Consider the following 24,230-nt stretch of genomic DNA (forward strand, 5'->3'; position numbering starts at 1 on the left):
ACCTCCGGGCTCGGATACACTGAGAGATGTCAGCTCCTCCCTGCATTGAGGGTACAGCCCCAACTGGGAGCCAGCTCTAAGGGCTGACTGTGCACCCATGAGGCTCAGCTGACCCACGGGGGGCTCTCTTGGAGCTGTGTGCTGGGCACCAACTCTGTGTTCTGGTGCCCAGCCCGGGACTGCTCTAGGCCTAGACCTGGGCTCTGCTGTGTCTACAAGAGAAAGCAAGACATTGTCCTAGACAGAGCTGGACTGTCAGCTTGGTGGCGGGGGAGGCACTCATCTTCACTCTGGGTTGGAGTCCTGTCTCCAGGAGTAACACGGGAGTAACCTTACCTCTCTGAGCCTCAGTGTCCTCTTCAGGGAAAAGTGAACTATTCTACGAAAATCGAGTGCCTGCTCCTGCACAGGTGCCGGCTCCTACACAGGTGCTTGTCCCCCACTGATTCCACTGTGTCTTCAATAGCGACACAGTGGAGTCAATGGGGACAAGACAAACAGGACCCTGCCCTCGTGGAAACAAACCTCTCAGGACCTTAGGAGGATTCCATGAGATTATGGAAGATGCTTGGCATCTCGTCTGACCCTGGTGGGTGCTCACCGCATGTTAGCTCTCATGAGTTTCCCTCCAACGTTGGTAGAAAATCTTTTAAAACATGCCCTTTCCCACCCCAGTCTTTGCACATGTATTTCTCTGTCTGGAAGACTCTTCCTTGCTCCCTTTGCTTAGCTAACTCCTGTTCATCGGAGTTCTCAGGTGAAAGGTCGCTTCCTCAGGATAGCACCTCCCTGACCAGGTCCCATATTTAGGTTCCTCTGTTGTGTGTTCTCGTGGCAACCAGCACTCTACTCTGAGTTCCCCATCACTTTGGTAATTACTGCTCGTTTAATGTCTGTGTTCCTGACTAGACTGTAAACCCACTGCAGACAGCATCCTCCACGTCTACCTGATGTCTTGCACCTGGCTTTGAGATTCTCCCTAAATATGTGACCATCCAACTGGCTGACAAGTGAAGGGGATCTTACCTTCTGAATGAGAAAGGAGCACTGGACCAGAAAAAAGAGAATCAGGCCCAGCAGGAGCACATGGCCCTTCATTTCCTTCCTCTTTTCCCTCTCCCTCTCCCAATACGGAAAGGAGGGACAGCCAAGAGATGACTGAAGAAACAGGCCATGCCCTGGGCAGCCCCACATCTCCCCGGAAGCAATCAGGTAGCCAAGTCAGGGTACCAGGGATGGCAGGTTGTTCCCCACTGATAACGAGCATTTATCCATCACCACTCAGGGCACTGCTGAGAGCAGGGCAGGAAGAGTCTCTTGGAGAACATACGCCACGGTCACACCCTTGTCTCTTCCCCCGGAGCCAGGGAGCAGGACTTAAAGGAAAAGGTGTTGTTCTTGTACCGGAACAGAGAAGAAGCTCAAGAAGATTAAACGCAATGCCACGTAACTGGGATGATGTCAGCAGCGGAAATGTCACCATGTTGACTTTTCACTCTGTCGCCTGGTGTAAAAGATGGCCCTGCCTCTAGGTGCCTCCGTACCTTGAGAAAGAAACCTCGGCAAACACAGTCATTTACATGTGAGTCACTGGGAATGTTAAATGTTCTTGCTCTTTTGTCCCCGTGGGATTTAACAAAGCAGCAATAGGGCCTGACCCCATTGGTTTTCTATTGGCCAGAATCCAATCCTCTGGGCAGGCTGGACTTCCACGTGCATTCCTGCAGGCCCACCATACGGAACTGGCCGGCAGCCTCTGCCCGCCTTTCCAAACTGCCACGCCTCTGCCCATGCTGATCTCAGTCAGAAGTCCCTTCCTTCCACGTAAATACGAAGATCTATCTATCATCTATCTATCTATCTATCTATCTATCTATCTATCTATCTATCTATCTCTCATCTATCTATCTATCTACCTACCTATCCTCTCTTTATTCTTTAAGACTATGAAATAGTTGTCTTTAACATCTTCTCTGACCACCTACCTTCTCCCAAGTAGGAGTTAGGTGCTTTTATCCCAGCCCTTACAATAATGTAATGAGGTTATTTATAAATTTCCTTCTCACTAAATGGATGACAGAAACCATATCTTCATCTCTTTAATCCCCTTCAACTAGCATAGTGGCCAGCACATTGTAGGGGCAGAACCAATGAAAAGCAGGAAGCCAGGCATTGACAAACGGTGCCCTGGGACAGTGGGTCAGCCAGAATGCCGAAGGTGCAGTGCATGTGCCAGGAACTACTAGTGGGTACCTTTGTGGGCAAACTGTTAAAACAATGAGAAGTCATTAGGGGCTTGTGTGCAAGGAAACGGCATGAGGAAGTAGGATTTCGGGTACCTTATCTGAGGGTTTAATGGATGTGATGAGGTTAAAGGATGAAAATCTTGTGCCCATTCTATAGATGAGAAAACTGAAGCATTACGAAGTTAAATGTCTTACCAAAACACAGCTAATAAGCAAAGAAAGCTGGTTTAGAATCCAGATCAGATCTCAGAGTGTGTGTTCTTAGATTCTGTGAAAAACTCAGCTGAATTTGCAAACACCGCTTAGAACTAGGGTCCTTTAGGTCTTCAGGAAAGCTCTCCCCGCTGGGCTGAGTTCCTCCAGAATGTCACTAACCCTCACTGGGCCCACCTCAGTTTCCGTCTCAATAAAATGAACAGTGAGCCAGGTAACGGCAAGGCCAATGTCAGGCTCTGTGGTGCTATGGTTCTCTGTAGAATACAAAAGGACTCCCTGACCCGGAAATCAGCTCACTCAAAACATACATGCACTTGTGCATTGACCCTAAGAACTTTTTCGCAGGTTGTAATCATGACTCCAAAACACAAGGAAGGTTGCGAAATACTCTCTTAGAGTTCTAAGCCTTCTTCCCAAATGGGCATTTAAAATATGCTGCATCACTGAAGTTCAACTGCTGCACCCACAGAAAGTGTCTTTAATCTGAAGAGTCATGCTCAAGCCACAGCAAATTGGTGGCAGGAAGTCTTCGAGGTAATGGCACACAAGGAACGACAAAGGGAAAACTATCTGCAAAAACAGAGCTCTTGGGCAAAAACAGAGTCACCTTCTCTCCATGGCTCTGGGGCCTTCTGCCTTAATTCTGTATCGCACCAAAATAAAGGTCAGCATTGCTCTCCCCACACCTGTAACCCCCCTGCCCCCATCATGTCAGTCTCAATCATGCAATTCTCTGACTTCAGGCTGAATTTCAGGGTAGAACGCTTGCCTCTCTGAAAATGTCTGCGTGGCTCAGAATGAAGTGTGACATGAAAAGTTCCCACCCAAACCACTGAGTAACATCCTGTTGTTGTTTTCATCAAATCTATGCAGTAACTGCTCTGATTTGGCTTTGAATTGGAATGATCTGTCGGTTGCCATTTTTCTGAAACATTCAGAACAAGATACAATCTCATTATGGTCAGCCACATAGAGTGGACCTTTCAGAGCATAAAGAAACATCTGTCCTCCATCTGCGTGCCCCCAAAATAGGACTTTCAATGGAGTACATTGTAGGACACTAATGCTTTTAAAGGGCAAGAAATGCATTTCTGGCTAAATTCTCAAAAAAATATGTGTAACAAAATATTTTCATCTTCCACGCCGCTTTTCTTTTTGTTGTTGTTTTATTTTTTCCATCTTCATGTAGCCCCTCTACGTCTTACACTGCTTTCAAAGAGGATCTCAAAGGCCACTCGAGCACAGCGTTTAATAAGACCATAATCTCTAGGATCAGCTAGACCCGGTTCCAGGACTTGTTCTGTCATGTACTAGCTGTGTGATCTTGGAAAGTGCCTTAACCCTGATAATTTTAGGTTCTCTCAGAGATGCACAAGGGAGAGTAACAGTACCCACCCCAGGAGATAATGAGCTCAAGGAGACTGGCACATAGTAAAGCACTAAATAAACTTCTATTGCTCTTCCTGTTTTGGGAACGCTGCTGTTAATACTAGAGGCGGCATGGCCTGATTCCTGATGCGGCTGAAAGAACAGGGATTTTAATAAGAAACCCAGAATTTGCACTCCACCCCCTGCCACTGCCTAGCTGTGTGACCTTGGGGAAATCACTGGATCCTTCTCCACTGAGCTTCCTCATCTGTGAAACAGGGAAAATAAACATAGCTAACTTACCGGTAACAACCCTGAGGGGCGAATGAGGCGGCTAGTGTGAACCTTGCCGCACTCTGTATGCATACGGTATTTTGTTATTGTCAGCGTCATGGACAGAATGTGTATCCCCACAAAACGCATATGTGAAAACCCTAAACCCCAATGTGATGCTCTCAGGGGCTGGGGCCTTAGGAGGTGATTAAGTTTAAGTGAGGTCATAAGGGCGGAGGCCCCATGAAATCAGACGGAACTAAGATCCTGGGCTTCCAGCCTCCAGAACTGTGAGAAATAAATGTTTGTTGTTTAAGCCGCCCAGTCTGTGGCATTTTGTTACAGCAGCCCGGACTGATAAAGACAATGACGCCATCAAAACAGAATCTATCTCTTTTATTCAGGAATTTTTGTTTACAAAAATCTTATGTGTTCAGTGATTATAACTGCTTTTCTCTTAACCATAGAAATGAAGATTCTGGGGCCCCACTAAGGCAGCACAGGGGTAGAGCATCTGCCTTCCCCAACAACAACAAAAAATGAACATCTCTTTGTGCCTGTCTTAGACTGACCTCCGTGAACAATTACAATGTATCTTGGCCAATGGTCCATATGTCTGAAGAGAAACGGAAAGAGAGAAGGATTGTTGACTCTGGTCTCTGTCTACTGGTTATTACTTTTGATGTTTTGTTAGTTTTTCAGATCTTGATGCAGTTGTAATAACCCGGTTATTATTTAACAGGAAAGGAGTGAAAAGGGAGACCAGATAATGTAGGCATGCCATGTATATAGCTTTGCCAAAAAGCTGCATTTAACGTTTTCCAAGTCTGTTCCCTTCTGATTGATGGGGGAATGGACTAGACAAAGGCAGTTGAGATGCAAGCCCAGTAAGGTCTGAGTGAATCCTGCCTCCTCAACTTTCTAGCTGTGTTAGCTTGGGCAAGTCACTTAACTTTTCTATAACCTGTTTTCTTATTTGCAAAATGGGAAAGGATAATAACCATCTCCAAGGTGGTTGGGAAAATTAAGACAGAACATTTAAAATGATAGTGTCATATCTGACACCCAGTAGGTACTTATCAGCTGCACCTTCCTTTCCTACACGCTCTTCTTAGCATTTCTTGCTCATTATACCTGATTATCGACACCTCCCTGGGGCCTTGGGCGAGATGATCCCTAACAGCCAATAGCTGTTGTGAGTCTGTTAGAAAGTGTCCCTGGGGAAACTTTAATCAATAATCCTAAACTGAAACACTTGCTTGAAGTGTTTGCAAACACTTAAGGCTTTGGAGTATCTCAGTAAAAACAATACATACCTGCTGAATATACTTGCTAGTTGAGGAGGAGAGAGGGTGAGCCCTTGGGTATCAAAGAATATCTCTGGTGTATGAACAAAAACTGGTAACTGTACGTATACTCTTTTCTCCTCATTTCTTTTTGTATATTTTCTTTTAAGTTTGCAGCATCTTACCTAATAATAGACAAACATGTAAATTGACCGTACCTCTGCTATGCCCATAGCCAATCAGAGTGTGTATGCAAATTAAACCAACAAAGATGGCGGTTAATTTGCATACATAGGTGCCCAGTGCCTGGGTCCCGGGAACACCCTGGCACCCAGGTCACTCTGAGGTAAGCTCCGCGTGGGCCCTGAGCAGCCTGGGAAGGGCCTGAGCCAGGGGGCTCCTGGGCAGGGCCAAGCCTGCGATCAGAGTCGAGGAGGCAGGGGCAGAGCCGGTGATCAGAGGGAGCTGAGGGTCCCCTACCCAGGCCGAAAGCCTCTGCCAGAGGCTTTGGGCCTGGGCAGGCCTGAGGAGGGGTGGAGCCGGCGATCAGAGGGAGCTGGGGGTCCCCTGCCCAGGCCCCGAGGCTTTAGGCCTGGGCAGGGGTGGAGCTGGTGGTCAGAGGGAGCTGGGGGTCCCCTGCCCTGGCCTAAAGCTTTGGCCAGATGCAAGGTCAGAGCCAGTGATTGGAGGGAGCTGGGGGTCCCCTGCCCAGGCCCTGAGGCTTTAGGCCTGGGCAGGGGTGGAGCTGGTGGTCAGAGGGAGCTGGGGGTCCCCTGCCCAGGCCTAAAGCTTCAGCCAGAGGCTTTAGGCCTGGGCAGGCCTGGGCAGGGGCGAAGCTGGCGATTGGTGTGAACTACAGAGGAAACACCTTTTCTGACTGCTCATTGGCTAAGCTCCCTGTATGCCACTGGTAATATTCTTAGTAACTTGGGTAATAAGAATCCAAAAAGGTGATCTAGGGTTTTTCCACCACACTTCTGGAGAAAAAAATGAAGGTCCGCTGCTGGAGGGCTAAGAAATGTCATATCCTGCCCTAGCCAGTTTGGCTCAGTGGATAGATCCTCGGCCTGCCCACAGCAGGGTCTGGGTTCAATTCTGATCAAGGGCATGTACCTAGGTTGCAGGCTCCTCCCTGGCCGGAGCCCAGGTCAGGGCTCATGCAGGAGCCAACCAATCAAAGTATTCCTCTCACTTTGATGTTTCTCTCTGTCTTTCCCTTTCTCTTCCACATTCTCTAAAAGTCAATGAAAACATATCCTCAGGTGAGGATAAAAAATAAAGAAAGAAAGAAATGCATATCCTATGAAAGACACATCTTAAAAATGCCTAAAGAAAGTTGTCATTTTTTCATGGTGAAGGGACTGGAGTCCGTGTTGATGAAAACACCTTGGTGGCTGTGGTGACTGGCAGTGGCTGCAGCAGCGGGGTGATGGGGCTGGTGCCTTCCCCTGATCAGCTCGGTCGCCTCCCACAAAGGGAGGCCAGACTTCGGCTTAGGCCTGCTCTCTGTGGGGCGCGGGCCTAAGCCGAAGTCTGGCCCCCCACCCTCAGCGCACGAACTGGGCCCCTAGTGTGCACATATTACCTATTCAAAAATTACTTCAAAATTTCAGTGAGGTTGGAATAAGTTCTTGATTTAAATACTCTAGAAAGTTCCCCAATGCCTTGAGAGTTAGTATAACCCCCAAAACTTTCTAATATATAGGCAAAGGAAATTGTGGCTCTTGAAGAAAACCACTGTCTATTACTACCCAGAAGAAAATAGTCTAATTCTGTGGCCTCCTTGCCATTGAATATCCTGGAACCTCTCTCCTCAATATTTGCAAAGTAGCCAAGCACTGTTCAATGTACATTTCACACATCAACTCAGGTTAGTTTTCACAATGATCTTATGAGGTGAGTCATTATTTTTCATAATTTACATATTATAAAATTGGGCCTCACAGAGTGGCCTAACAAGTGAGAGCTGAGATTAAAACCTGTTATACTCTTTGGTTTCTATTTTACTTATTGAATAATTAAAAATATTTTTAAAAATTTGGCATGGAACATTGTGTCAATTTAAGGTGAACAGCATGTCACTTTGATGCATTTATATACTGTTATATGATTGCCATTGCAGTGATATTTATCATATCACAGTCATAGTATAAAATTGTCTATATTCATTATACTGTACATTAGATCTCCGTGGCTTATTTACTACTTGTTATAAATCTGTACCCTTAAATACCATTTATCTTATCCCTCCACCCCATCCCCTGGTAACCACCATTTTACTCTCTGGTAGGTTGGGGCTTTTGTTTTATTTTATTTATTTTCAGCCCAAACCTGTTATAGGTTTGTTACAAGGATCATAGAACTGTTTTTTTGTTTGTTTATTTTATTATTTTAATTTTATTTCATTTATTTTATTATTTTACTAGTGGCCCAGTGTACGAATTCGAGCACCTTGAAAGGAACTGTGGGCCACAAGTCTGCGGTGGGCACAGGGGCAGGTCTCGGCCCATCCTCAGCACCCCCGCCTGGTCCCCCCTGCCACGCCCTCCCCACTCCCGCTCACTCCCGCTGATGGCACGAAGCAATTGGGCCAGTGCCAGCAATGGGTGCAAGCGAGGCCGGTGCCATCAGTGGGTTCGAGTGGAGGCTGCTGCCCTGATTGCCCCTCAGGAGCAGGGGTAGGGGCCGGCAGCCACCACTCACACCCACTGACAGTGCCAAGCGATCGGGACTGGTGCACGCAGAGCACCGGCAGTGGGTGGGAGCGGTGGCTGCCAGCCCCGATTGCCCTTCAGGAGCAGGGGGAAGTGGAGAAGCCCTGAGGGGTGATCTGGGCTGGCAGCCGCTGCTCGCACCCGCTAATGGCACCGAGAGATTGGGGCCAGTGCTGGGCACCAGCAGCGGGTGCAAGCAGCAGCTCCTGCACTGAAAACAGGTGTGAGTGGGGCCGGCACCAGCAGCAGGTGCGAGTGCCGGGCAGAGAATTTTCAGTAACCACCAGAGGCTCTCCCTGATCACTCAGTGCTGTCAGCAGGTGCGAGCAGCGGCTGCCGGCCCCTGTCGCCCCTCAGGGCTTCTCCACCTCCCCCTGATCCTAAGGGGCAATTGGGGCAGCAGCCACTGCTCGCACCCGCTGATGGCGCTGGCCCCTCTCGCACCCACTGCTGGCACCGGCAATCGCTCCGCACTCTCAGTGATTGTGAGCGAGGCCAGTGGCGGGAGTGGGGCTGCTGGCAGAGAGGGGACGGGGGCAGGGGGGGGCCGTGGTGGGAGGGGCCAGGCAGGAGCACAGAGGATGGGCTGAGACCCACCCCTGTGCTCACCACAGCCTCTCGGCCTACAGTTCCTTTCAAGGTGCACAAATTCATGCACTGGGCCCCTAGTAATATATAAAGTGACTAAATTCAAATCTAGAACTAAGTACATTTATTATGTACCCACTAAGAGTTCTTGTCCTTAAGAAAAAGAAAAGGAACTAAGATTCTTTGAGTTCTATGTTGTGCCAGGCCCTGGGCATCCTTGCCAGCTAGATACTATAATTTCTACTACACAACTAGGCTCCAGCTTCAAGCCTTCCATATAGTGGGGAGGGGCGGGGAGAGAAAGTTTCTTGAAACTGATATAAGCATAGGCATCTCTTCTCCATGATCTTCTCTACACCCTTATTTATAAATACCCTCTTTCCAACTCTAACCTGTGTTTTAGTCCCTTCTAGCTGCTATAAGAAAATACCATGGACAGGGTGACTTATAACCAAATATTTATTTCTCACAGTCTGAAAGCTGGGAAGTCCAAGATCATGGCGCCAGCATGGGAGGGTTCTGGTGAAGGGCTTCCCCTGGGCTGCAGACTGCTGACTTCTCACTGGGTCCTCTGGTGGTGGAGCAGCAGGGAGCTCTCTGGAGTCTCTATTGTAAGAGCACTAATCCCATTTATGAAGGCTCCACACTCATAACCTAACCACATCCCAAAGGCCCACCTCCTAATACCATCACCTTGGGCATTAGGGTTTCAACATACAATTTGGGGGGACACAAACATTCAGACTACAGCACTGAATGTAAATGGGCAGGGGGCGGGGGGTGTTTCCTTATTGTATGCTCCAGTGACAAGACCTTTCTTCACCTTTAAATTTGTGAACCTTTGAAATCCTAGGAGATAATTAACTACAAGGAGATGATAATCCTACCTAATAATAGACAAATATGCAAATTGACCATACCTCCGCTACACCAAGCCACACCCACCAGCCCAAGCCACTCCCACCAGCCAATCAGGGCGAGTATGCAAATAAATCGAACCAAGATGGCTACAGCCACCGAGAGCAAGGTTTCCCAGGCAACAGAGGGAAACAAGCTTTCCGCCTGCCCTTGACAGGTCTAAGCCTTCACTCAAGCTACAAAGTTTCAATTATAGAAGGTAAACAAATTCAAACAGAATGGCGGCAGCCACGGAGCTGGAGAGACCAGGCCAGGGTTGCCCGCGGTAACAGAGAAAGCAAAGCTTTCCGCACACCCTGGCAGGGCTCAGGCCTCTGCTTAAGGCTACAAACTTTCAATTATAGAAGGTGAATTAACTCAAACAGAAATGGCTGCTGGTGGAGCATGCAGGAGGCTTGGCTCCACTCCAGGCTACAAAGTTTCAATTGTAGAAGGTAAATAAATTCCAGATACCAGTGCCTCCGCTTGGGTCGCCAGGGGGTGTGGCTGGCCTGCAAACCACCACAGGCCCCTCGCTCAGGCTGCCCCATGCCCCAAGGGAAGCCCCACCCTTATCTGGGACACCCTTCAGGGCAAACCAGCTGGCCCCCACTCCTGCACCAGGCCTCTATCCTATCTAATAAAAGAGTAATATGCAGATTGACCACCACTCCAACACACAATATGTCTGCCCCCATGTGGTCAAAGATCCTGCCCCCATGTGAACACAAGATCGCCACCACAAGATGGCCAGCAGGGGAGGGCAGTTTGGGAGGTACCCGGCCTGCAAGGGAGGGAAGTTGGAGGCGATCAACCCTGCAGGGGAGGGCAGTTAGGGATGACCGGGCCGGCAGAGGAGGGAAGTTGGGGGCAAACATGCTGGCAGGGGAGCAATTAGGCATCAATCAGGCTGGCAGCAGAGTGGTTAGGGGGTGATCAGGCTGGCAGGCAGAAGCGGTTAGGGGCAATCAGGAAGGCAGGCAGGCAAGCAGTTGGGAGCCAGCAGTCCTGGATTGTGAGAGGGATAACCAACTGCCCATTTAGGCCCGATCCCACTGGGATCGGGCCTAAATGGGCAGTTGGACATCCTTCGAGAGGTCCCAGATTGGAGAGGGTACAGGCTGGGCTGAGGGACACACACCCCCCTCCGTGCACAAATTTCGTGCACCAGGCCTCTAGTAATAATAATAATAATGCTAGGAAAGCATAGAAACCAAGTTATTTACTTCTCAATCAACTCGGCTTCTCATCACATAGCATCAGCAGTGATTACTCTTATTTTTCTTGAAGGAAAAAAGCAATTGTTCTTTTAGGTTCATTTTATTTGGTGAGTATTGTTGTTTGATAAGTAGTATGTTTAGTATGTTTTCATCTTATCCATTTGCATCCTAAGTGGCATCTTAAAGTTAGCATGTTGAAAACAATTCCAGATTTGCCATTCCTCCCTTCTCTCCCTCGCGCCCCGCCCCCCCTCCCCTTCCTCTTCCACTATTCCCCATCTCAGAGAATGGACACTCCATTCTTCCTGGTAATCAGACTAAAAGCCTTGGAGTAATCTATCACTACTCTTATCCTTCCATCCAACCTGGCAGCCTGGCAGCTCTACCTTAAAAATAATGTTATTAGCTAGCATGTAACCACCTCTCGCCATCAAATGCCTCCCTTCGAAGACCACGATGTCTAACTGTGTCCCCCCCTTCAGTGAACTCTCAGCACAGCAGCCAGAGTAACCCTAACACAACTTTGATCATGTCTCCTTTGCTCAAAACCCTCCAATATGAGGATGGCCACAATCTAATTCTCTCTGGTGGTTCCCAAAGCCCCATAGTCATGGACTTCAGTCATGTTGGACTTCTTGCTATTCCTCAAAACAGCAATTCCTCTCCAACATCAGGCCCTCCATCCAAAATGCTCTTCTTCCACCATCTGCTCGGCTCAGCTCTCTCTTATCCCTCTTTCAGGCCTTGCCTCATCTGCCTCCTCTTCCAAGCAAGAATTCCTTGGCCAGTGTACTTTATTTTATTTTTTAAAGTATTTTTATTGATTTCAGAGAGGAAGTGGGGAGAGAGAGAGAGAGAGAGAGAGAGAGAGAGAGAGAGAGAGAAGAGAGAGAGAGAGAGAGAAACATCAATGATGAGAGAGAATCATTGATCAACTGCCTCCTGCATACCTCCTACTGGGGATCAAGCCCACACCTGGGCCTGGGCCCTGACCAGGAATCGAACTGTGACCTTCTGGTTCATAGGTCGACACTCAACCACTGAGCCACACCGGCTGAGTGGCCAGTGTATTTTAAATTTGTCATTGCCCTGCCCAAATACTCCCTTCCCCTGCTTTATTTTTCTCCATAATCTTTATCACCACTGAACATATTATGCCTACTACTCATCTGTTTTATTAATTTCCCTAAAAGAGGATCTAAACTCCATGAAGGTGGAGATCCTATTTTATTCACTGCTATCATCCCAGTTTTTAGAACAGGGCCTGCCACAAAATAGATGTCCAAATGAATGGTGTTCATGATTCAATAAAGTTTTCAGATGAGGATAATGAGGCACAGAGAAGCTCAGTTTTAGGCCGAGGTCACAGGACTAGGAAATACAAGGGTCAGGATTGGAACTCAGCCTGTGCTCATTTCCCTCCTTCAGGAGATAAGAGGGGCTCCTTATCCAACCGCGGGAGCTGGCCGGCTGGGCTGTGCTGTGGGGAAGCACACCCAGGCTCAGGTGTAAGTCCGGCTAGAAGTCCTGAGCTCAAACAGAAACCGCTCTTTTGTTGGCATTGGTGACAGTCTCCGAGATTACAGAAAGTAACTTGAAGGCATATGATGACGCTTTCCAGTTCTAAGCCTGGCTTTAACTATTTTCCTTGCAGCTGTAGCTTTCCGGGATAATGAATGTACCACATGTCTGTATCTCCAGGTTCCCATACAAATTAGGAAACTAAAACTGCCGGATGATGAAAACAGATTTCTGCTTGTTTCCATGGGAGTCAACTGCCATGAAACCTCAGGCAAGGCGGGGAGGGGGAGTGGGGTGAGGGGGGTTGAGGGGGGAGTTCGGATCGAGGTGTTCTCTGGCGAGTGGAGGCACTCTGCTGCCCAGGCTCCTGCCCACAGCTGTTCAAAATGCCAGGGTGCCCACCCTGCTGGTGGCCAAGAAACACTGCCAAGGTCAGCATGTCTTATCCAGCTCCTTTCAGTGTCCACCCCCAGGGGTCTGAGCTCCACACCGCGGGCCCTGGGAAGTTAGGTGTGAAGAAAAGCCCCTTACTCGTGGCAAATAGACACTTAGTACTGTGGGGCTCAGCCTCACCCACCCAGCGTGCTTTCAGCACATTCTGAAACTTCAAGGCGATCTCCCGGTGGACAGAGAGATGCACAATAAAGGACTCCCGCTGGAAGAGTCTCTGCGGGCTACTAAAAACTAGACGGAGTTCATTCAGGGGAGTGAGGGATCGTTCTGTAAACACAGCCAAATGTGCCCTGGGCAGCTGCCCCGAGGATGTCTCCAGGAGGCTGTGATGATTACTTATTCCCACTTGCCCCATAATTAGCACCAATTTGCCTAACAGAGAGAATGCCAAGGGAAAAGGCTACAAAAAGATGTCAGGGTTGCCTTGCCAGTGGCAATCTCTGACTTGTCTTGGGAAATGGGTTCAGTGCTTACTCTACCCTACGTTGAGAGTTGATTAACACAGGTCACCCAAAAAAATAAAGGGGGAAAGAGAACTGTTCTCTACTTTCTGAACCCAGACAGTGATTAGGGCATGCCAGGGCGAGGCCCAAACCTAGACATGCAGCAGTAAAGTTGAGCGTAGCGTTTCAATTTGGAATGAGATGGCCCTCAGTGCTAATGCTTGTTCTCTAACTTACTAGCTCTGAGGCCTCAGGGAACTCAGAGCCAAGGTTTGAGTGTCTGTTGGGTACCAAGACAACCTCCTCCTTGGGAAGGTTATGAGAGAATGAAATAAGCTAACAAGTTAAAGCGCTCACACCACGCCTGGTGGACAATAAGTACTCAGATCCTTGTGGACTCTCTTTTCTTTCTCTCTGTTGCTATGTTTTACTGACAAAATTGGAAAACAGACAGCTTGGTGAGCAATAGACAAAGCCCGCTTCCCTCCCATAACCAGTATGACCAGTGCTAGCGGCTCGATTCTTCTCAGAATTGCTACCAAGGATGCAGACAGTGCAGAAGGTTCCAAATCTTTGCACACAACATACCCATTTACTTGTAACTCTTTAGTTAGAATTAGTTGCCTGGCTTAGGTGGAATGTTTTTCAAAGAAACTAAGTGGAGAAGGACACATATTATCTTTTGCCAAAATAAACTATTGATAGAGCCTTCTGGAATTAAGACCATGGGTCACAATGCATTCCAAATGCCTTGCCCTAGGCCCGTGGTCGGCAAACTGCGGCTCGCGAGCCACATGCAGCTCTTTGGCCCCTTGAGTGTGGCTCTTCCACAAAATACCACGGCCTGGGCAAGTCTATTTTGAAGAAGTGGTGTTAAAAGAAGTTTAAGTTTAAAAAATTTGGCTCTCAAAAGAAATTTCAATTGTGAGTTTGCCGACCACTGCCCTAGGCTAATCAAAATATTTTTACTCCTCTTGTCTTCAAATGACACACAGGCATGATTCTTTAGCATGAGGCCATTCTGACAGGTTGCATGTAAGCCAAATTAGAGGAAGTGGTATCATCATTTTACTAGAGGCCCAGCAACACAAAATTCATACACAGGTAGGGTCCCTAGCGGCTGCCAGCTGGGGCCTCCCTTCCCCTGGCTGCCCACCCTGTGGTGGTCGGCGCACGTCTAACTCCTGGTCAGTCGAACTCCCACCCATGGGGACAATTTGCATATTAGACTTTTATTATATAGGATGGTGCTTGGGAGACATAGTAAATCAGTCTGTCTATTACAGTTATAATATATGAAATCATGCTTTTGTGACTTGATCTATTTCTGTAGATTCCAGTAATAACTACTCAGTATGTCTCTGCTCTGTTTTTACCCCAACCCAATTCTGACACTGACTATCTAGGGTTGGTGCAGACTCCACAGGTTAAGGGCAAAGAGCTCCACAGATCTTGCCCTGCTTCAGATGCTAGCCACACATCTTGGGAGGTCCCCAGGCCACTCACATTTCTGGCCAACTGGCTACAAATTTGAGGGTTCCACGGTGCCCTCAGATTTAATAATTTACTAGAATGACTCACAGAACTCAAGAAAATGCTATTCTTGTGATCATGGCTTTATTATAAGTGATGCAACTCAAGAGCAGCCAAATGGGATGCCTAGGGCCAGGCCTAAAAGGGAACACAGAGCTCTGCACCCTCTCCCAGGAGTCAGGGCATATGACACTATGGGCACATTTATGAGTTCACCAACCAAGAAGCTCCACTGAGCCTCAGTATCCCGAGTTTTTACTGGTGGTTCATTACACAGGCATGGTTGATTAAATCGTTGGCCACATGATTGAACTCAAGCTCCAGCCCTCCAACCCTTCTTCCCTGCAGAGTCAGGTTGACCCAAAGTTCCTACACTCTACTCACATGGTTGGTCTTTCTGATGTCCATCCCCCCTCCTGAAGTTATCTGGAGGTCCACTTGAGGCACCTCATTAACTTAACAAAGACACCGCCATCAGTCGGAAAATTCCAAACATTATAAGAGCTCTGTACCAGAAATCAGGGCAAAGATATTTTTTACTACACCATGGTCTCCTATTATCATTTAAAAATCATCAGGGATTTTAACTTTAAGCTTTATCCTTTGAGTGTGTGTGTGTGTGTGTGTGTGTGTGTGTGTGTGTGTGACTTAAAGCAAGCTGAAATGATCATTTATTGAGTAGCTGCTGTGGGCCAGCCATTTATAATGTATGTGCTGACAGCAGTACTTTTGGGGGATAAATTAGAGGGTGGTCTGGATGAAGCTAAGCCAGGGGAAGATTGGGAAGAAGCAGTAACACTATGTAACCACAAAGTGAGAGCTAAACTAGGGGAGCAGAAGTGGAAATGGAAAAGGAGGATTTGAGAAAGATTTTAAAGGAAGAATTCAACTTATTTAAAGTGTCGTGTCAATTACAAAATACTACACAATGGGTCAAGAAGTTAAAACTATTTGAAAAGTTCAACTACTTTCTAAAAACATCCAAGTAATATTGATAAAGTGGCTCCTCTGTGATTAATAGGACTTGTATTTTAAAAATTGAAAACTCAACTAACATTAAAGTTCTTAATATTTTACCTCTTGAACAAACTTTGTGACTCCTGTCCTGATTGTAATGCCATATTCCCATTGGTTCTTCTGAACAAAAATGTTGGCTCCCCTGTGTTCAAATGGAAGACCTGCTTCTGTTTGAAAATTAATATTGTTTTTTGTTTTTGTACCTTTCAAACAACCTTTTGAAATTTGTTCACTTTTGAGTACAAGTTCCTTTCTCCCCTTGTAGATCACAGATTGATGAAGGGGCTGGCCAATGTAAGTCCTGTGTAAAAGACAACTTGTAATACTGCAGTGTTAAAACTGGCCATTTCTTCCTGCAAGCAGATTTCAGTTAATAAAAGTAATTTCAGAATTCTCAATGTGTACCCTTTTCTTCATGACAGTAACTTAAACAGAGAACCACTAATAACCATAGAGGTTTTGTAATATGACAGATACTTTAGATAAGTTTTTAAAAAATAATTTCATAGGTTTAAATTTTTTGGTGGGGGAGATAAATTAAGATTATTTTAATGTGTTTATGTATATATTAAATTGAAATAGAAAGGAAATAGTAAAAAATTATATACAGTTTACTCAGGCAATAAGAACTCATGTTTACTTAAAATTATTATGTATCAACTTATAAGATACTAGAGGCCTGGTACACAAAATTCGTGCACTGGGGTGGGGGTTGTCCCTCAGCCCAGCCTGCACCCTCTCCAATCTGGGACCCCTTGGGGGATGTCCGACTGCTGGCTTAGGCCCGATCCCTCCTAACCACTCGCCTGCCTGCCTTCCTAATTCCCCCTAACCACTTCTGCCTGCCAGCCTGATCACCCCCTAACTGCTCTCCTGCCGGTCTGATTAACACCTAACTGCTCCCCTGCCAGTCCAATTGCCCCCAACTGCCTTCCCCTGCCAGCCTGATGCCCCCCAACTGCCCTCCCCTGCAGGCCTGGTCCCCCACACCTGCCCTCCCCTGTCAACCTGGTTGCCCCCAACTGCCCTCCCCTGCTGGCCTGATATCGCCCCCAATGCCCTTCTCCGCCAGCCTGATCTCACCCCCAACTGCTCTCCTCTTCTGGCCTAATTGCCCCCAAGGGCCCTCCCCTGCCAGCCTGATCTCGCCCCCAACTGCCCTCCTCTGCCGGCAAATTTGGTTCTGATTGGTTGGTTTCTATGTCAGTCAGCGTCAAAATCTCTGCCTCCTAGGCAGCCATTGGCTCCTCACAGTTGACCCAGATTTGGTTCTGATTGGTTGGTTTCTATGCCAGTCAGCATCTCTGGGCCTATCAACGGGGCCTGATCAGTAAGGCAGGGCTAATCAGCAGCCCTGGTGGAGGCCTGGAGAGAAATGGAGGTGCAGCTGCTGACCAGGCCAGAACTAAAGAGAGAGGCAAGTGCTGATCAACAGCTGCCACAGAGGCTACAGATCAGACCCTGCTTCTCTCTTTAGGCCTCTCTCTGGGCCTGATTCGCAGCCCCCTCAGCAGTCAGTGCTGGGTCACCATGCCTGCAGCCATAGCAGTCAGCGCTGGGTTGCCGCGGCAACCCAGCACAGACTGCAGGACTGACCTCCAGTTGGTCAAGCCTTCTGGTTGTTGCGGATGTGATGGACCCAGGGTTTTTATATATTAGGATTGATTTTTAAGAAAATTGGCAACTGGCAACCCTTCATGTTTGTCAATATCCTTAAAAAAATCTTGAAGAATGGACTCCTCCTTTGCAATTATATTAAAATAATTAAATCAATAAATTATTTTTTAACCTTAAGTATGTGAGAAATAAGAAAAAATGTAAAGTGTTAAGAAGTAGATAGAGCTGAAGATGGCAGTGTAGGTAAACACCAGTACTTGCTGCCTTCCACAACCACATCAAAATAACAACTAAAATAGAGAACAACTATCATTCAGAAGTTCCTGCAATCTGGCTGAATGGAAGTCCTACAACTAGAAAAGTAAAGAACAAAGTACATGGAGACTGTTAGGAGGGTAGAGGCACAAACGGGCTCGTCGAATACCCACATGTGGTGTGTTTTTAATCAGGAGGGATATCTTGGCTGTGGAGGCCTCCCATGAGGAGCAAGTGGTCCAAACCCCACACTAGACCCCCAGCCCAGGGGTCCAGTACTGAGAAGAGAATTCCCCATAACTTTGGGCTGTAAAAACCAGTAGGGATTGTGGCTGAGTGTTACAGAGGCTGCTGGAGACCCAGGGAGTTCCTCTTAAAGGGACAGTACGCAGACTTACTCAGACTCAATCCCTTTGGGCTCCAATGCTGGGGAGGCAGCTTGAAAGGAACTTGGGACATTCAGGGAGGAACTGGATTGTCTGGCATTGGGGCAGGCACTTGGGGGCAGCTTTCTCCCAGACAGGGTGCTTGTGGGGGTCATTGTTCCTTTGCTGGGACCTCCCTTATTCAAGAGCTGACTGGCAGCCATATCTTGAGTTTCCATCAGCCTGGCCCACACTGTTTGCTCCATCCTGATGACTCTCTGAGAGTCACCCAATTTGCAGTCCCACCCAAGCTGTTTGTAGCGGTTTTTCCATATGAATGGTTCAGGCTTCAGACTCTCCTAAAATATCTTAAACAAGTAGCAGCTGACATCAGCGTGTTCCATAGCTACCAAAAAGAGGCCCAAGATCCAGTACTAGCACCAGCCTGCTTTGTTTCACAGCTGGGCCTGCCTGAGCACTTCCAAGCCCAATACAAGTAGCAGCCATCTTCAGATCTCTCTGTAGCTCCTGCCAGGTGGCCCTAGGCAGTGACTAACTTTGCACCTCCTGGGAGCCCCCAGTGCCAGTGACCCAGTGGATAGCTTCAGACAATACCAGATTACAACTCTACACATCCACAAGTGACACACTCAAGGGACAGACTCAGTGAGCACCAAAGTCCCACTAAAGCAAGTCTTACTCCATAGGGGTGTCTCCTGCATAGCAGCTCTCCCACAGTAGTCAAAGCTGGTCATCACAGCCAATTGGCCTGGAGGTCAATCCCTCCCAGTGATGCCAACAACAATCAAGGCTCGGGAGAAACCAAGATGGCGGCATAGGTGAAACACCTAACCTGCAGCCGGGCACAACAATTTCAAAGGCACAACTAGAGGTCAGAACGGACATCGTCCAGAACCACAGGAGAGCTGGCGGACTGAAATGCCCACAGATGGGGGGAAGGAGAAGGCCACGGGGACAATCGGGGGAGCCGTAAAAGCCTGAGGTATGGAGAAACTGGCGGAGACACGAGCACGCGCGCCTGCGGGGAGGATGGAGCCGGAGAGGAAGGGGCGGCTGACGGCCTGGCCGGCGTTCACTGGCAGGAAGGAGATAAAGGCTCCGGAGTGCGCTAAGCGCCGGCTCCGACTGCACTGAGCGCCAGTTCCGGGCGAAACCCTGGGAAGCCAGGCGCAGGCTGGGGGAATGAATCTGGGCTGTGGGGCGCAGGCACAGAGGAGCGGGGGAAGGCAGAGCTCCAGAGGCGTGCACGGGAAGGGGCGCAAAGGACGGACTGTTGCCTGCGCCACTGAACTGCCCTAGCGGGAAGGAGACATAAGCTCAGGACCGTGCTGAACCCCAGTTCCGACTGCACTGAACCCCAGTTCCGGGCGAATCCCTGGGAAGCCAGGCGCACGCTGGGGGAATGAATTTGGGCTGTGGTGGCGGAGGCACAGAGAAGCGGCGGCTCCAGACGCGCGCACTGGAAGGGGCACAGAGGACGAACTTTTGCCTGCGCCACTGGGTGGCCCTGCTGGGAAGGAGACAGGGACGCCAGACTGCGCTGAGACCCAGTTCCAACTGCACTGAAGCCCAGTTCCAGGCGAGAATCTGGGAGTCCAGATTCATTAGGGGAGGGACTGGACTGTTTGGCAGTGGGCGAAACTCCAGGGCGCGTTTCTCTCAGAGGTGTTTGCAAGGAATACAGAGGGACACAGACACAGGAGCCTCATAGGGCGGGGCTGACAGGAAGCCAAGGTTGTAGGCTCCACCCTGTAGCTCCGCCCCAGCCAAGCTGAGCAGAAGCTTTTTCCTGCTGAGTGCCTCAGGTAGTGGCTGACCCACATTGCATTGGAGACCCAGAAACGAGGGCATCTAGTGGTTGGTGGGAGATGACACCAGATTTCAATCACTTGCATAAGGGAGGCATTCTAGAGGCAGACTCAGTGAGCGCCAAGGCATTGCTGCATCAAGACCCGGCCCACAAATATGTCTCCTGCACAGCAACTCTTCCTATATGGACAAAGAGGGTCCTCACGGCCAATTGGCCTGGAGGACAATTCCTCCCAGTGACACCAACAACAATCAAGACTTAACTGTACAAAGGAGGACCAAGATGGAGACATAGGGCGGCAGCCTGATCGTTGCCTACCACAACAATATTGAGACTACGACGGGAGAGCAGAGCAGACACCAGCCAGAAAGACCGGGGGGCTGGCTGAGCAGATGCTCTACAACTAGAATAAAAGAGAGGGGTACGCAGGATGATGCTGATGCCGGTGACCCAAAATCCACACTTTAAGAACTATGGCTCAGGCGACACAATGGTGGCCAGGAACGTGCTCGGCGCAGTTCCCCCGGCGGTCTCCGGCTGAGGGGATGGCTCCACTCGCTGCCGAGCACGGACAGACGAGCCCCTGGGAGACATGGGGTGGGAGACTCCGTGCTTGCTGACCTCCGAGTCCTTCAAGAATCTCAATGCCCTGAAGTGGCCAGGTGCGCACGCTCAGCGACTGGCCACCGTTGCAGACCCAAGGGCCGACGCAGCGACACCGGACCAGCCCACCGCCGGGTACCGGGCACACCGGAGCCTTGCCGAGCCCGCCGCCCAACGAGTTCTGCGGCAGCCGCCTTGGAGCTCTGAGAAAATGACCGAAGGAATTGCTGAGAGGGAATTGACCAACAGGAATTGGGATCAAGAAGACGAAACCCCGCTGAGACCCGAGTCCAGGCGAGCCTGCGAGCCTCTGGGCTCAGATGTGGTCACACGCCTCTGGGTCTAGGTGAGGCCTCACGCCCCTGGGTCTGGGTGAGGCCACGCACCCCTGGGTCCAGGTGAAGCTGGATTCCGGGTTCGGGTGAGGCCATGTGCCCCTGGGTCCGGGCGAATCTGAACCCTGGGTCCGGGTGAGGCCGTGGGCCCCTGGATCCGGGTAAGGCTGGGTCCCGAGTACGGGTGAGGCCGTGAGCCCCTGGATCTGGGTGAGACCACGCGACCAGGGGTCTGAGAGAGGTAACGCGCCCCTGGGTCCGGGTGGCTTCGTGCACCTAGGTCCAGGTGAGGCCACGTGCCCCTGGGTCTGAGAGAGGCCACGCACCCCTAGGTCCGGGCGAGACCATGTGTCCCTGGATCCGGGTGGGGCCTCGTGCACCGAGGTCCGGGTGGGGCCGTGTGCCCCTGGGTCTGGGGGAGGCCAGGCGTCCCTGGGTCCGGGTGAGACCGTGTGTCCCTGGATCCGGGTGAGGCCTCGTGCACCTAGGCCCGGGTGAGGCCACATGCCCCTGGGTCTGGGGGAGGCCAGGTGTCCCTGGGTCCGGGTGAGACCGTGTGTCCCTGGATCCGGGTGAGGCCTCGTGCGCCTAGGCCCGGGTGAGGCCGCGTGCCCCTGGGTCTGGGGGAGGCCAGGCGTCCCTGGGTCCGGGTGAGACCGTGTGTCCCTGGATCCGGGTGGGGCCTCGTGCACCTAGGTCCGGGTGGGGCCGCGTGCCCCTGGGGCTGGGGAAGGCCAGGCGTCCCTGGGTCCGGGTGAGACCGTGTGTCCCTGGATCCGGGTGAGACCTTGTGCACCTAGGCATGGGTGAGGTCACATGCCCCGGGGTCTGAGAGGCCCAGCGTCCCTGGGTCCGGGTGAGACCATGTGTCCCTGGATCCGGGTGAGGCCGCGTGCACCTAGGCCCGGGTGAGCCCAAGTGGCCCTGGGTCTGAGAGAGGCCACGCACCCCTAGGTCCGGGCGAGACCATGTGTCCCTGGATCCGGGTGAGGCCTCGTGCGCCTAGGCCCGGGTGAGGCCACATGCCCCTGGGTCTGGGGGAGGCCAGGTGTCCCTGTGTCCGGGTGAGACCGTGTGTCCCTGGATCCGGGTGAGGCCTCGTGCGCCTAGGCCCGGGTGAGGCCGCGTGCCCCTGGGTCTGGGGGAGGCCAGGCGTCCCTGGGTCCGGGTGAGACCGTGTGTCCCTGGATCCGGGTGGGGCCTCGTGCACCTAGGTCCGGGTGGGGCCGCGTGCCCCTGGGTCTGGGAGAGGCCAAGCGTCCCTGGGTCCGGGTGAGACCGTGTGTCCCTGGATCCGGGTGAGACCTTGTGCACCTAGGCATGGGTGAGGTCACATGCCCCGGGGTCTGAGAGGCCAAGCGTCCCTGGGTCCGGGTGAGACCATGTGTCCCTGGATCCGGGTGAGGCCGCATGCACCTAGGCCCGGGTGAGCCCAAGTGTCCCTGGGTCTGGGAGAGGCCAAGCGTCCCTGGGTCCGGGTGAGACCTTGTGTCCCAGGATCCGGGTGAGGCCTCGTGCGCCTAGGCCCGGGTGAGCCCAAGTGGCCCTGGGTCTGGGAGAGGCAAAACGTCCCTCGGTCCGGGTGAGACCATGTGTCCCTGGATCCGGATGAGGCCTCGTGCACCTAGGCCCGGGTGAGCCCAAGTGGCCCTGGGTCTGGGAGAGGCCAAGCATCCCTGGGTCCGGGTGCGACCATGTGTCGCTGGATCCGGGTGAGGCCGCGTGCACCTAGGCCCGGGTGAGCCCAAGTGGCCCTGGGTCTGGGAGAGGCCAAGCGTCCCTGGGTCCGGGTGCGACCATGTGTCCCTGGATCCGGATGAGGCCTCGTGCACCTAGGCCCGGGTGAGCCCAAGTGGCCCTGGGTCTGGGAGAGGCCAAGTGTCCCTGGGTCCGGGTGCGACCATGTGTCCCTGGATCCGGGTGAGGCCTTGTGCACCTAGGCCCGGGTGAGCCCAAGTGGCCCTGGGTCTGGGAGAGGCCAAGCGTCCCTGGGTCCGGGTGAGACCATGTGTCCCTGGATCCGGGTGAGGCCGCGTGCACCTAGGCCCGGGTGAGCCCAAGTGGCCCTGGGTCTGGGAGAGGCCAAGCGTCCCTGGGTCCGGGTGCGACCATGTGTCCCTGGATCCGGATGAGGCCTCGTGCACCTAGGCCCGGGTGAGCCCAAGTGGCCCTGGGTCTGGGAGAGGCCAAGCGTCCCTCGGTCCGGGTGAGACCATGTGTCCCTGGATCCGGATGAGGCCTCGTGCACCTAGGCCCGGGTGAGCCCAAGTGGCCCTGGGTCTGGGAGAGGCCAAGCGTCCCTGGGTCCGGGTGAGACCATGTGTCCCTGGATCCGGGTGAGGCCGCGTGCACCTAGGCCCGGGTGAGCCCAAGTGGCCCTGGGTCTGGGAGAGGCCAAGCGTCCCTGGGTCCGGGTGCGACCATGTGTCCCTGGATCCGGATGAGGCCTCGTGCACCTAGGCCGGGGTGAGCCCAAGTGGCCCTGGGTCTGGGAGAGTCCAAGCGTCCCTCGGTCCGGGTGAGACCATGTGTCCCAGGATCCGGATGAGGCCTCGTGCACCTAGGCCCGGGTGAGCCCAAGTGGCCCTGGGTCTGGGAGAGGCCAAGCATCCCTGGGTCCGGGTGAGACCATGTGTCCCTGGATCCGGGTGAGGCCGCGTGCACCTAGGCCTGGGTGAGCCCAAGTGGCCCTGGGTCTGGGAGAGGCCAAGCGTCCCTGGGTCCGGGTGCGACCATGTGTCCCTGGATCCGGATGAGGCCTCGTGCACCTAGGCCCGGGTGAGCCCAAGTGGCCCTGGGTCTGGGAGAGGCCAAGCATCCCGGGGTCCGGGTGAGACCATGTGTCCCTGGATCCGGGTGAGGCCGCGTGCACCTAGGCCCGGGTGAGCCCAAGTGGCCCTGGGTCTGGGAGAGGCCAAGCGTCCCTGGGTCCGGGTGCGACCATGTGTCCCTGGATCCGGATGAAGCCTCGTGCACCTAGGCCCGGGTGAGCCCAAGTGGCCCTGGGGCTGGGAGAGGCCAAGCGCCCCTGGGTCCGGGTGAGACCATGTGTCCCTGGATCCGGGTGAGGCCTCGTGCACCTAGGCCCGGGTGAGCCCAAGTGGCCCTGGGTCTGGGAGAGGCCAAGCATCCCTGGGTCCGGGTGAGACCATGTGTCCCTGGATCCGGGTGAGGCCGCGTGCACCTAGGCCTGGGTGAGCCCAAGTGGCCCTGGGTCTGGGAGAGGCCAAGCGTCCCTGGGTCCGGGTGCGACCATGTGTCCCTGGATCCGGATGAGGCCTCGTGCACCTAGGCCCGGGTGAGCCCAAGTGGCCCTGGGTCTGGGAGAGGCCAAGCATCCCTGGGTCCGGGTGAGACCATGTGTCCCTGGATCCGGGTGAGGCCGCGTGCACCTAGGCCCGGGTGAGCCCAAGTGGCCCTGGGTCTGGGAGAGGCCAAGCGTCCCTGGG

At 51.8% G+C, this 24,230-nt stretch overlaps 1 long non-coding RNA gene across 2 annotated transcripts in view; it reads right to left on the minus strand.

Annotated features, from left to right (window-relative positions):
- Positions 1–1,123: 1,123 nt before the first annotated feature.
- The window catches only part of LOC129150306 (uncharacterized), a 93,886-nt gene continuing 70,779 nt past the window's right edge, over positions 1,124–24,230 (minus strand). For both annotated transcript variants that reach the window (XR_008557058.1, XR_008557059.1), the window contains 2 exons: positions 5,420–5,574; positions 1,124–1,558 (listed from right to left, as the gene is read on the minus strand). This is a non-coding gene — a long non-coding RNA (uncharacterized LOC129150306). The remainder of the gene's footprint in view (positions 1,559–5,419; positions 5,575–24,230) is intronic.

Source organism: Eptesicus fuscus, chromosome 9 (genome assembly GCF_027574615.1).
Source record: "Eptesicus fuscus isolate TK198812 chromosome 9, DD_ASM_mEF_20220401, whole genome shotgun sequence".
Taxonomy (NCBI): Eukaryota; Metazoa; Chordata; class Mammalia; order Chiroptera; family Vespertilionidae; genus Eptesicus; species Eptesicus fuscus.